At 45.8% G+C, this 13327-nt stretch overlaps 1 protein-coding gene across 1 annotated transcript in view; it reads left to right on the top strand.

The window, feature by feature from the left end:
* CNTN1 (contactin 1) overlaps positions 1–13327 on the top strand; it is a 232856-nt gene that overhangs the window by 148902 nt on the left and 70627 nt on the right. The window lies entirely within an intron of this gene.

Below are 13327 nucleotides of genomic sequence, written 5' to 3'. Positions count from 1 at the left end.
CGGAGTCTTACCTCGGTGCGGCATACTCAGTGCACGGTGCAAGGCTCATCACCGGGGGTCTGCACATCCACGTGGGGGGTTGGGGGGTCGGAGCTCCGCTCACCTCCTTGTCCAGCCGGCCGGCACTGTCAGCCAGAGGCGTGTGTGTTTCCGGGGGGCGGCAGTTGGTGCCGGTTGCTAGGCACGCCGGCGGAGCCGCCCCTGGTAACGCGTCTCTTTGGTTCTTTAAACCCGCCGGGGGCCATGGTGGATCGCAGTTGCGCTATAGGCCAGCGCGTGCTGTTCCTAGGCACGTGTGCTGGTTGCCATGGGAACAGGACAAACTGGTTAAGCCTGTGAGTTTAAGCATGGGTAATTACAGGCGGAAAATGCCGGTTTGGGATATAAGAAGTCACATTAAGTATGGCTGGAATATTGCCTTATATGGCTCCCCACTCCTCAGACAATATCAGTCACGGGGTTCATTTATATGGACTGCGTATGCCTGCACACCACTTAACAGGCCTTTTAACCATGGCAGTGTCTTCAACCATGTGGCGGGCAGTGGGGAGCAATATATACATATATCTTCAGTGTCTGTGTGGTTTTTTTTATGGATCAACAGCTGCGTGTTGCGGGGGCAAGCAATCATGAGGGGGAACTATTATGTCTAGGTTGGCTTGCATAGACAGTGGGCCCTAAACGTGTTTTCACTGTCTACGGACGTTTAGGAGGGTGTTGTTGTACACATTTCACATAGATCGCTATTTAAATTCCCTGGAGTGTCTTTGTATGATTACCCTAATCTAGGTATCGTCTACTTTCCTGCTCTGGAGCAGTGTGATGGTTTTTTTTTTTTTTCTGTGCGGGTACAGCTGGGCCAATGTCTGTTTTATAAAAAAAAAAAAAAAAGGGGAAAATTTTATTTATTGTACATTTACTTTTTCTGTCATGCATCATCATATTGCAGAGTTTTCGTCTGATCAAGTATCTGACGCACCATTCCGTTCCAAGGATTCCGTACGTGCAGTAGGTGGTATGTCCTGTTTTATGGTTATGTTATGTGTCACCGGGGGTTGGCCACAGGCACTTTTGTCATCCTGGTAATTGGCCCTTCTGTCCTCATCTTGGTGGCCGTAAAACGTTTAGGCATGTTTCTCGTTCACCCTTAGGGGCAGGTTGTACGGCCTGACGCAACCAGGTGGGTTATTCCCAGTGCATTTAGGTTGTCATTCTTGTTCTTGTTTACACGGCAGCACGTTGGGGTCTCGTTGCCTTCGGTTTTCCCATTATCAAGCCTCCACCTCGGTCGGTGGCAAGGGCCTCCAGTACGGTATCGTTACCTTTTTTCATCGAATTCCGTTACCAGGTGAGTATCAATTCAGGCCCATCAGGCCGTCCATAAATCTAGGGGTAGTGTTGTTTAAAAAAAAAAAAAAAAAGGGGAGGGGCCATCGGGATGTCCAAGACACGCCTGGGTCGGTACTAGTAACAAAGGTTTTGTCCTCAGGTGATATCCGGGGCGTAGAGTATTGCACCGTGGTCAACATGTCCCAGGCTTCAGACATCGACGATGCCTCGTCCATCTCCGGGTCCGTCGTTTCCGGTCTGGCTGGTCATGGATCCCTGAGGAATTGGACAATTCCGAAACTGGTGGCCGAGTTGAATAGAAGGGGCATCAGTCATCCGGCCTCAGCCAGGAAAGCCGAACTTTATAGGCTGCTGGTGACTAGCCCGGGTCCATCCAGCGAGCAGCTGGCAGTTCCTACTGTCCAGGCATCGCTGGCTCAGTTGAATGCCACTATAGGGAGTCTGGCTGCCTCTGTAGCGGACATCCAGCACAGGGTCATGGAGCTGGAGTCCAGGGCCTCCACCTCGTCGCAGTCAGTGTCGCCCGTGACGGCGGTGTCAGGGCCAGTGGCATGTCCCCCAGGTATGTCAGCTACTCCGCCGGCCATTGTCCCAGCTCATTTTGTGGCGGAAAATATCAGGAGGGATATACTGTCGGGCAAAGAGGTCAACCTGGCATCTATTCTTATAGCATCTCATGATGCTAGCGAGCACAGAACCATTGATTGCGGGGAGGTGTCAGTAGTGATGAAATCCAAAGATGCCCGACTGAACCGCAAACTATCCATACCCGAGTTTGTGCTCGCGTTTAGTTTGTTCAGGGACGTCATCTGTTCGGCACAGCCCAATAGGAGGGAGGAGCTGGACGCCTACCTATATCAGGTCACCGATTTGGGCCACAAGTATGGGGGCTCGGCGTTCTACGACTACCATCGGTCCTTCGCGGCTAAAGCCGCAGCCTCCCTAGCACAGTTTCAATTCATAACCAATTGGGCTGTGCTAGACATGGAGCTTTTCTGCAGGCACTTTGCGGGGCTCCGAGCCCCCACTTGTGGTTCATGCCAATCCATTTTTCATGATACGGTATGGTGCCCCAACGAGGCGGCCTCCCGTCCAGATAGAGCCCTTCCAGGTACATCGGGGGTCACCAGGGGTCCGGCCCTCATGGATAAGTTTGGTAGGCCGATTGTGTATCTGGGCAAAAGCCAGATATGTAATAATTATAACTTCGGTCACTGCATGTTCAGTGGGTGCAGGGCCCTCCACGTATGCACAGTCTGCTTTCGGGCACATCCAAGGTCCACCTGTCCAAAAAAGGCATCTAAACAGGCATGACTAACCGACATCAACGTTGATCTCCTGGGGGCACTTCTAGAAGGGCATGGTGATCGTCAGTTTGTGGTGCATCTGCTTACGGGTCTGTCACAGGGGTTCCATACGGGGTTGGTGGCCCTTCCACATGCCAACTGGGAGTGTGAGAATCTCCTCTCTGCCAGACAGGATCCAGAGGCTGTGCAAGCGGCGGTTTCCTTGGAGTTGGAAAAAGGGTTCCTCATCGGTCCATTTAATTCTATCCCCTTTGAGGTGTGGAGGGTTAACCCCATTGGAGTGGTGGCTAAGAAGGATTCTAATAAAAAAAGACTGATCTATGATCTCTCGGCTCCTCATTCCTCTCACATACCCAGTATCAACTCCCTCATACCATCGGAGGAGTTTAGTATGAAGTACTCCTCTATCGATGAGGCGATTCAGTTTATTCTCAAGGCAGGCAGGGGGGCCTGGTTGTCCAAGACGGATATCGCGGACGCTTTCAAACTGCTTCCGATCCATCCGCAACTGTGGCAGTACTACGGTATCAAGTGGGCAGGCAAGTACTACTTTGCCAATCGTCTAACGTTTGGCTCTAAGAGCAGCCCATGGCTGTTTGACCGTCTGGCCCAGGCCCTGCATTGGATCCTGGTCAAACATGGGCAGGCGCCCATGTGCATCCATTACCTGGACGACTTCCTGCTAGTGGAACACCCGGCCCAGCAGCCCTCCAACTTATCCTCCCTACTGGAATTATTCTCGGCGCTCCAGGTTCCGGTCGCCTCGGGGAAGACGGTAGGTCCTTCCAAGACCATCACCTTCCTGGGGGTCATCCTGGACTCAGTGAGGTTGGAAGCAAGGCTCCCCGAGGAGAAGTTGCAGCGGATACGATTAGCCATCCTGGAAGCGTCCAAGTCCTGCTTCCTGACCAAGACTAACCTCCAATCGTTACTGGGCCGGCTGAACTTCGCCATGAGGGTCATGCCCCAGGGACGTACCTTTGTTTCCCGGCTCTTGCTGCTCCTGCCATCAGCCCCAGAGCAAGACAGTATTATTCGGTTGGACCAACAGGCCATGGCGGATCTGTCCATGTGGAATACATTTATGTCTTCATGGAATGGGGTAAGGTTGTTCATTCCCCCCCGGGACCCGTCCTCTCCCACGATTTATTCTGACGCAGCCGCTTCCAAGGGCTTTGCTGCTATTTTTGGCAATCACTGGCTGGCCGGTGCCTGGCCGTCCCAGATCACGGTGGACAGGGAGGCTCTTCGGTCATCCCCCCTGTTGGAGTTATATCCGTTGGTAGCAGCAGCCCATATATGGGGCCAGGACTGGTCAGACTCGAGGGTGTTGTTTATCACTGATAGTCAGGATTTGGTTGACATCATCCGTAGTGGCAGAGCAAAATCCCCTAAAATCATGTCTCTCATGCGCAGGTTGGTGTGGCTGTCCATGGTACATAATTTTTGCTTCGAGTGCTCCCACATTCAGGGTTCCATGAATACGGCGGCGGATGCGCTGTCCCGGTTTAACGCTGATGTCTTTTTTCAGGTTATGCCGCATGCAGACGCAACCGGGGCGGGCATTCCAGCTTACAGCAACCTGGTGTGGGATTAACGGCTTTGATCGGGACAGCCAAGGATCTCTTGCACCAGAGCCTTTCTGAGAACACGATCAGAAATTATCGCACGGGCTGGAACCTTTATAAGGAGTTTGCAAAAAATCATCCACAAGGCAACGTGGATGACGTGTCATTTGTGATGGCATTTATTGCGCATTGTCATGCCAACCTCGGTCTCGCGCACAACACTATCCGCCTGTACTTGGCTGGGATTCAACATCAATTCACATTGAACAACCCTGCCCGAGTATCTTTCTTCACATCACAGGCCATCAAGGCCACGCTCCGGGGCGTTGAGAAAGCCGGTACTAGTAGGCCAGGGGTTCGTCAACCCATGTCCGGCTCCTTGTTTAGGCAATTGTCCTTGGCTCTGGATGGTAATCCTTTTGGGCCTTTGGTTAGCACAGTCATTAAAGCCGCCCTATACCTGGGTTTTTACGGGTTCCTCCGGCCAGGGGAATTCACCACTGCCGTCCGGAACAGCCATCATCTTCAGAAGCAGCACTTGACCTGGCATCACGACCATTTTATACTCAGCATCCGGTCTACCAAGACCACTCAAACAGGACCTCCAACGCTGGTGAGGTTTTACCCCTCACACAACGACTGGTGCCCGGTCAATGCGCTGCAGCAGTTGTCTGCAGGGTTGCAGGCAGCTGCCCCAGATAGTCCTCTACTTCCCTTTAAGGGGGGTCCCTTGTCCACATCTCAGTTCATGTCCCATGTCCGCTCCTTGGTTGCAGGGTTGGGTCAGGATCCCAAGGCCATCTCGGGCCACTCCTTTCGCATTGGGGCGGCCTCAGCTGCTTCTAGGCACAAAATACCATCGCATGTCATCAGGAGTATGGGGCGGTGGAGATCGTCATGTTTCTCCAGATATGTACCGAACCCTCAATCTGAGATTCGTGATGCGTTCTGTTCACTTGCCCTGTAATACTACAATAAAGTGTTTAACAGTATGATTATGTCTCCATTTTTGGCCCCTTTTAGGCCTACCCTCGCTCCGGGCTCCCGGCATTATCCAGCCTTCGGTAAGCTCTGTGTTGTACGTTCAAGGGCCGTCGCCCTGACCACAAGTGGTTAAGGCTGCCGGGCAGCCTGTATTTGTGGGAAGGGCAGAGGCCACGCCCCCTCTGCCCTTATAACCTCGGCGGGAGTTACAGACGGGACGTGCAGCCAGTTACCCCTCCCACCCGGCCCTTTTTCTCTTCAGTTCTATTGGGGTAGGGCCCCTTTTAGGCCTACCCTCGCTCCGGGCTCCCGGCATTATCCAGCCTTCGGTAAGCTCTGTGTTGTACGTTCAAGGGCCGTCGCCCTGACCACAACTATTTTTGCTCAAATACATTATTTGGGACATCTAAGTTAAGCGGGAGGGTCCCATTAGAGGCCCCCATCTATTAGTCAGAGTAAAAATGTTGGACCCGACTCATCCATGTATCACATTGGCAGCCTATTGATTTCATTTCCCCTCTAATGGAGCTGCTGGGAAATCAAAAGCTTACACAGATTCCAACTAATTGTGAGGGTCTCAGCAGTGGGACACCCTTGTGTTCTAGCAAATAAGGGTGGCCCAAAGTGGACTTCCTCTTTTATTATGAGCTTTAACTAGTATTTCAACAAACTTTGGGTGAAATCTCCTTTTCTCCAATGTTTCTGTATGACATCCCAGGACCTTGGCCCTCCTTCTTATCTGTCTTCTGAACTCTCTCTGTAAAGGTACATTAGGCTGGTATCGTGCTGGTAATGTTTGAGAATTATATCCTATTGCATATGTTTATGGGTTATTATATTAGAAAATCATTCTGTGGATTTTACAGTAGAAAGGGAGACACTAGACTCATCACCATGACTTTATTATATTACTTACTTTGTATCTGGTGGGTGAACATGGCACTTCTGTTTTATGACTTTGTATCAGATAAATCTTTAAGTTTAACATTATGTCTTATGTACTTTATTGTTTATTTATTGTTATATCATTTAATTTAAAGAAATCATAAAGGCTATATACACCTTCACAACATTTTTATTGATGCAATGCATCTAAGATAAAATATGTTTATATATAACTTTCCAAAAAGCATTGATGAGATCCTACGGGTTTGTTTTATGCAGCTCCTATGCAGATCTACCTACTGTATGTGTCCTCTTGTCACAGACTACAAAAAAGCCAAGTGTCTAGTGCTGCAGTCATGTGCTACTCTCCTCCATCTCCTCTGCCCTACTGTCTGTAGGTTAGCAAGGATTTTGTGGAAGAGAGACAGAACAAAAAATGTAGGATATTTTTTACATTTTCTTTTTAATATGCTTTTATTATGTGAAATAATTTTTTATTTCAATTGAAATGTTAACAGCTTAACAACCTAGGACGAGAATGCTCGTCCTAAATTGCCGGTACTTGGTGCCCCAGGATGAGCATTCTCATCCTGTGGTCCTTGCCCTCCCCCAGCATGCGGTGCCACGATCAGCAGCAGGGGTCCAGCTGTTACTGACAGCCGGACCCCTGCTGCATCCACCAGCATCGGTGATAACGCTGATTAACCCCTCATATGCCGCGGTCAGCAGTTAGCGCGGCATATGGGAGTTTCACGCTCTCTCTCCTCATCCATGGTTGCCATGGCAGCCCCAAGCCTTTCAAAGGTCTTGGGGCTCGGCAGTTACAGAGGCCTATGAGGCCAAGTCCCCAGGCTGGGTCTCATAGGCAAACTATCAGTGTATTACACTGTGTAATACACTGATAATCAATGCAGTACAATACAGATGTATTGTACTGCATTGAAACAGGGATCAGACCCTCAAAATGTTTAAGTCCCATAGTGGAACAAAAATAAAAAATTAAAAAAGTGAAATAAAAGTGTTTTTAACAATAAAAAAAAGTCTCAAGTAAAAAAACATGCCCTTTTCCCATAAAAAGTGACATACAAAATTGTAAAAAATAGAAAAAAAAGACAAAAAATAGACATATTAGGTATCGTCCGTAACAACCTGCTCTATAAAAATATCACATGATCCACCCCATCTGGTCATCACCCTAAAAACTAAAAACTGTGCCAAAAAAAGCTATTTTTGTCACTTTACATCACAAGAAGTGTAATACCGAGCGAGCAAAAAGTACCTCAAAATACTACCAAACAATTTGTCATCTCATCCCGCAAAAAATGAGATCCTACCTAAGACAATCGCCGAAAAAATAAAAAAAGGTATGGCTGTCTGAAAATGGAGATAGAAAAACATGATTGTTTTTCTTTCAAAAATGCTTTTATTGAGCAAAACCAAAATACCGGTAAATATAAAAAAAATAGACAAATCACCACATTCGTAACAACCTGCTCTATAAAAATATCACATCATTTACCCTGTCAGGTGAAAACCGTAAAAAAATTTAAATAAATCAATCAATTTTCAAATACATTTTTTGTCACCTTACATCGCAAAAAGTGTAATGCCAAACGATCAAAAAGTCATATGTACCCCAAAATAGTACTAATCAAACCATCGCCTCATGCCACAAAAAACTGAGCCTCTACATAAGATAATCGCCCGAAAAAGAAAAACATATGGCTTTCAGAAAAAGGAGACACAAAAACATGATTTTTAAAAAAAAAAATGCTTTATTTTGTAAAACTGAAACAAAAGAAAAATAAAAGTAGACATATTTGATATTGTCACGTCTGTAAAAACCTTCACTATAAAAATAGCACATAATCTAATCTGTCAGGTGAACACCGTAAAAAACAAAAAATAAAAACTGTGCCAGAACAGCCATTTTTTGGTTACCTTGCTTCGCAAAAACCGTAATATAGAGCAATCAAAAAATCATATGTACCCCAAAATAGTACCAATAAAACTGTCACCTTATCCTGTAATTTCCAAAATGGGGTCACTTTTTTGGAGTTTCTACTCTAGGGGTGCATCAGGGGGTCTTTAAAGGGCTTCTGTCACCCCCCAAACAGCAATTTTCAGTATTGGACTTAATATAATTGCTAATGTATGCAGAGTCCATATATACCCCTCTTACCTCTGGCTGTGCTTTAAATTCTTAAAAAATAGTACTTTTGTGATATGCAAATTTCTTCACTACCAGCAAGTTGGGAGGTTACTTGCTGGTAGTCGCCGCATCCTCAGTCTAAAAAAACGCCCCCTCCTCCACTTGATTGACAGGGCCAGCGAGCGCTTTCCTCCTTCCGCTGGCCCTGTCTGCAGCTGAAATCCTGCGCCGTACCGGTCCTCATTTGGCACAGGCGCTCTGAGAGAAGGACGCTCGCTTGGCTGCTTCTTCCTCAGTGCGCCTGCGCCAATGACGTCAGCCCTACACCCGGAAGAGAAGACGCCGGCATTGCTGGTAAGGAGGCGGAGAGTCCGGTGACGTCGCTGGATGCTTGATTCAGGTAAGTATTTGCCTAATAAGCATGCAGCCACTACAACCACCAACAAAATGGGGTGCCATTATTTTACAAAAAGTATATTTAGACACCCTATACCACCAACACTTATAAATAATATACCCATAATTAATAAATATATGTGATATACAGTACAGACCAAAAGTTTGGACACACCTTCTCATTCAAAGAGTTTTCTTTATTTTCAAGACTATGAAGGCATCAAAACTATGAATTAACACATGTGGAATTATATACATAACAAACAAGTGTGAAACAACTGAAAATATGTCATATTCTAGGTTCTTCAAAGTAGCCACCTTTTGCTTTGATTACTGCTTTGCACACTCTTGGCATTCTCTTGATGAGCTTCAAGAGGTAGTCCCCTGAAATGGTTTTCACTTCACAGGTGTGCCCTGTCAGGTTTAATAAGTGGGATTTCTTGCCTTATAAATGGGGTTGGGACCATCAGTTGCGTTGAGGAGAAGTCAGGTGGATACACAGCTGATAGTCCTACTGAATAGACTGTTAGAATTTGTATTATGGCAAGAAAAAAGCAGCTAAGTAAAGAAAAACGAGTGGCCATCATTACTTTAAGAAATGAAGGTCAGTCAGTCAGCCGAAAAATTGGGAAAACTTTGAAAGTAAGGGCTATTTGACCATGAAGGAGAGTGATGGGGTGCTGCGCCAGATGACCTGGCCTCCACAGTCACCGGACCTGAACCCAATCGAGATGGTTTGGGGTGAGCTGGACCGTAGAGTGAAGGCAAAAGGGCCAACAAGTGCTAAGCATCTCTGGGAACTCCTTCAAGACTGTTGGAAGACCATTTCAGGGGACTACCTCTTGAAGCTCATCAAGATGAATGCCAAGAGTGTGCAAAGCAGTAATCAAAACAAAAGGTGGCTACTTTGAAGAATCTAGAATATGACATATTTTCAGTTGTTTCACACTTGTTTGTTATGTGTATAATTCCACATGTGTTAATTCATAGTTTTGATGCCTTCATAGTCATGAAAATAAAGAAAACTCTTTGAATGAGAAGGTGTGTCCAAACTTTTGGTCTGTACTGTATACACTGCGTGCAGAATTATTAGGCAAATGAGTATTTTGACCACATCATCCTCTTTATGCATGTTGTCTTACTCCAAGCTGTATAGGCTCGAAAGCCTACTACCAATTAAGCATATTAGGTGATGTGCATCTCTGTAATGAGAAGGGGTGTGGTCTAATGACATCAACACCCTATATTAGGTGTGCATAATTATTAGGCAACTTCCTTTCCTTTGGCAAAATGGGTCAAAAGAAGGACTTGACAGGCTCAGAAAAGTCAAAAATAGTGAGATATCTTGCAGAGGGATGCAGCACTCTTAAAATTGCAAAGCTTCTGAAGCGTGATCATCGAACAATCAAGCGTTTCATTCAAAATAGTCAACAGGGTCGCAAGAAGCGTGTGGAAAAACCAAGGCGCAAAATAACTGCCCATGAACTGAGAAAAGTCAAGCGTGCAGTTGCCAAGATGCCACTTGCCACCAGTTTGGCCATATTTCAGAGCTGCAACATCACTGGAGTGCCCAAAAGCACAAGGTGTGCAATACTCAGAGACATGGCCAAGGTAAGAAAGGCTGAAAGACGACCACCACTGAACAAGACACACAAGCTGAAACGTCAAGACTGGGCCAAGAAATATCTCAAGACTGATTTTTCTAAGGTTTTATGGACTGATGAAATGAGAGTGAGTCTTGATGGGCCAGATGGATGGGCCCGTGGCTGGATTGGTAAAGGGCAGAAAGCTCCAGTCCGACTCAGACGCCAGCAAGGTGGAGGTGGAGTACTGGTTTGGGCTGGTATCATCAAAGATGAGCTTGTGGGGCCTTTTCGGGTTGAGGATGGAGTCAAGCTCAACTCCCAGTCCTACTGCCAGTTTCTGGAAGACACCTTCTTCAAGCAGTGGTACAGGAAGAAGTCTGCATCCTTCAAGAAAAACATGATTTTGATGCAGGACAATGCTCCATCACACGCGTCCAAGTACTCCACAGCGTGGCTGGCAAGAAAGGGTATAAAAGAAGAAAATCTAATGACATGGCCTCCTTGTTCACCTGATCTGAACCCCATTGAGAACCTGTGGTCCATCATCAAATGTGAGATTTACAAGGAGGGAAAACAGTACACCTCTCTGAACAGTGTCTGGGAGGCTGTGGTTGCTGCTGCACGCAATGTTGATGGTGAACAGATCAAAACACTGACAGAATCCATGGATGGCAGGCTTTTGAGTGTCCTTGCAAAGAAAGGTGGCTATATTGGTCACTGATTTGTTTTTGTTTTGTTTTTGAATGTCAGAAATGTATATTTGTGAATGTTGAGATGTTATATTGGTTTCACTGGTAAAAATAAATAATTGAAATGGGTATATATTTGTTTTTTGTTAAGTTGCCTAATAATTATGCACAGTAATAGTCACCTGCAGACACAGATATCCCCCTAAAATAGCTAAAACTAAAAACAAACTAAAAACTACTTCCAAAAATATTCAGCTTTGATATTAATGAGTTTTTTGGGTTCATTGAGAACATGGTTGTTGTTCAATAATAAAATTAATCCTCAAAAATACAACTTGCCTAATAATTCTGCACTCCCTGTATATACATATATTTATATATGTGTGATATATATATATATATATATATATACACACATATATATATATATATATATATGTATATTTGTGTGATATATTAATATATATATACACACATATATATATTTATATATAGTGTATATATCATACATATATATAAATATATATTTATTTATTAATTATGGGTATATTATTTATAAGCGTTGGTGGTATAGTGTGTCTAAATATACTTTTTGTAAAATAAATGGCACCCCATTTCTTTGGTGGTTGTAGTGGCTGCATGTCAAAGTACTATTTTAAAGAATTTAAAGCACAGCCAGAGGTAAGAGGGGTATATATGGACTCTGCGTATATTAGCAATTATATTAAGTCCAATACTGAAAATTGCTGTTTGGGGGGTGACAGAAGCCCTTTAAATATCATATTGCAACTTAATTATTATTATCCCAGTGAAATCTGCCTTCCAAAATCCATATGGCGCTCCTTTCCTTCTGTCCCCTGCCGTGTGCCCATACAGCAGTTTACGACCACATGTGGGATGTTTCTGTAAACTACAGAATCAGGATAATATATATTGAGTTTTCTTTGGCTGTTAACCCATGATGCGTTACAAGAAAAAATGAATTGAAATGGAAAATCTAAATCACTCAAAATAGGTGCACCACAATAATATGTGACTGACCATACTGGCTAGACCCTCACGCTGATGTTAAAAGCTGAGACTTTAGCTAATATATTACACTCAGGAACATATCTGAGCCCTGCGCACCTCGTCAAGGTGTCTCAGTGTGGCGTGTGTCCTACCGCTAAACTACCTATCGTGTGTGAACATAGTCTGATAGGTGCTAAGGACCGACTCACAGCCAAACTCCTACATACCTCCATAGTAAGATCACTAATACAATGGGAGGGAGGAGGAGGCTGCGAGCCCCACCTAAAACAGGCCATGTGACACAGGCTACCAGGTGCACCAGAATGTTACCAATGACAAGCATTAGCACATTCAATACATGTAAAGAAAAATCACTGAGTAAGGCCTCATGTACACGAGCGTTCAGTTTTTTTGCGGTCCGCAAACCGCGGATCCGCAAAAAAGCGGAAGCCGCCCGTGTGCCTTCCGCAATTTACGGAACGGGCGACCCATTGTAGAAATGCCTATTCTTGTCCGGAAAACGGGGCTACGGAATGGAGCAACGGATGCGGACAGCACACGGAGTGCTGTCCGCATCTTTTGCGACCCCGTTGAAGTGAATGGGTCCAAATCCGAGCCGCAAAAACTGCGGCTCGGATGCAGACCAGAGCTACAGTCGTGTGCATGAGGCGTCAACCCCAAACACTGTAGTGTGTTTATAATCGGGGGAGCAATTCCTCCGCAAGTGATCTGTTGCTAACGCCATCCCCAGCAAAAATGCATACAATGGAGGATCCCGGCAGCGGACCACATGCACCACAAAAACATCCTACACAAGATGAAATAATGTGTGGATGAAAATATATGAATACATAAATCACTGAAAAAAGGTGCACCACAATAATATGCGACTGACCATACTGGCTAGACCCTCACGCTGATGTTAAAAGCTAAAACTTTAGCCAATATATTCCAGTCAGGAAAGTCTCAGCTTTTAACATCAGCGTGAGGGTCTGAATAACTTGAGGGGTTTAGTTTCTACAATGGGGTCATTTATGGGCGGTTTCTACTATGTAAGCCCCACAAAGTGACTTCATAACTGAAGTGGTCCTTAACCCCTTAAGGACTTAGGACGTACCGGTACGCCCTATTTCCCGAGTCCTTAAGGACTCAGGACGTACCGGTACGTCCTAACTTCAAATCGCGATTGCGGCGCGGCGGGGGTTAATCGCAACAGGATGTCGGCTGAAATCATTCAGCGGGCGTCCTATCACAACGCCGGGGTGGGGGTCATGTGACCCCCCGCATCGGCGATCGCAGCAAACCGCAGGTCAATTCACACCTGCGGTTCGCTGCGTTTCCGGTCCATTCGGGTCTCCGGTGACCCGATGAACCGGAAAAGGACTACGATCGGTGTCCG

Source organism: Bufo bufo, chromosome 1 (assembly GCF_905171765.1).
Source record: "Bufo bufo chromosome 1, aBufBuf1.1, whole genome shotgun sequence".
Taxonomy (NCBI): domain Eukaryota; kingdom Metazoa; phylum Chordata; class Amphibia; order Anura; family Bufonidae; genus Bufo; species Bufo bufo.
The sequence above is the reverse complement of the archived record's forward strand: the minus strand, read 5'-3'. Positions and strand labels throughout refer to the sequence as shown.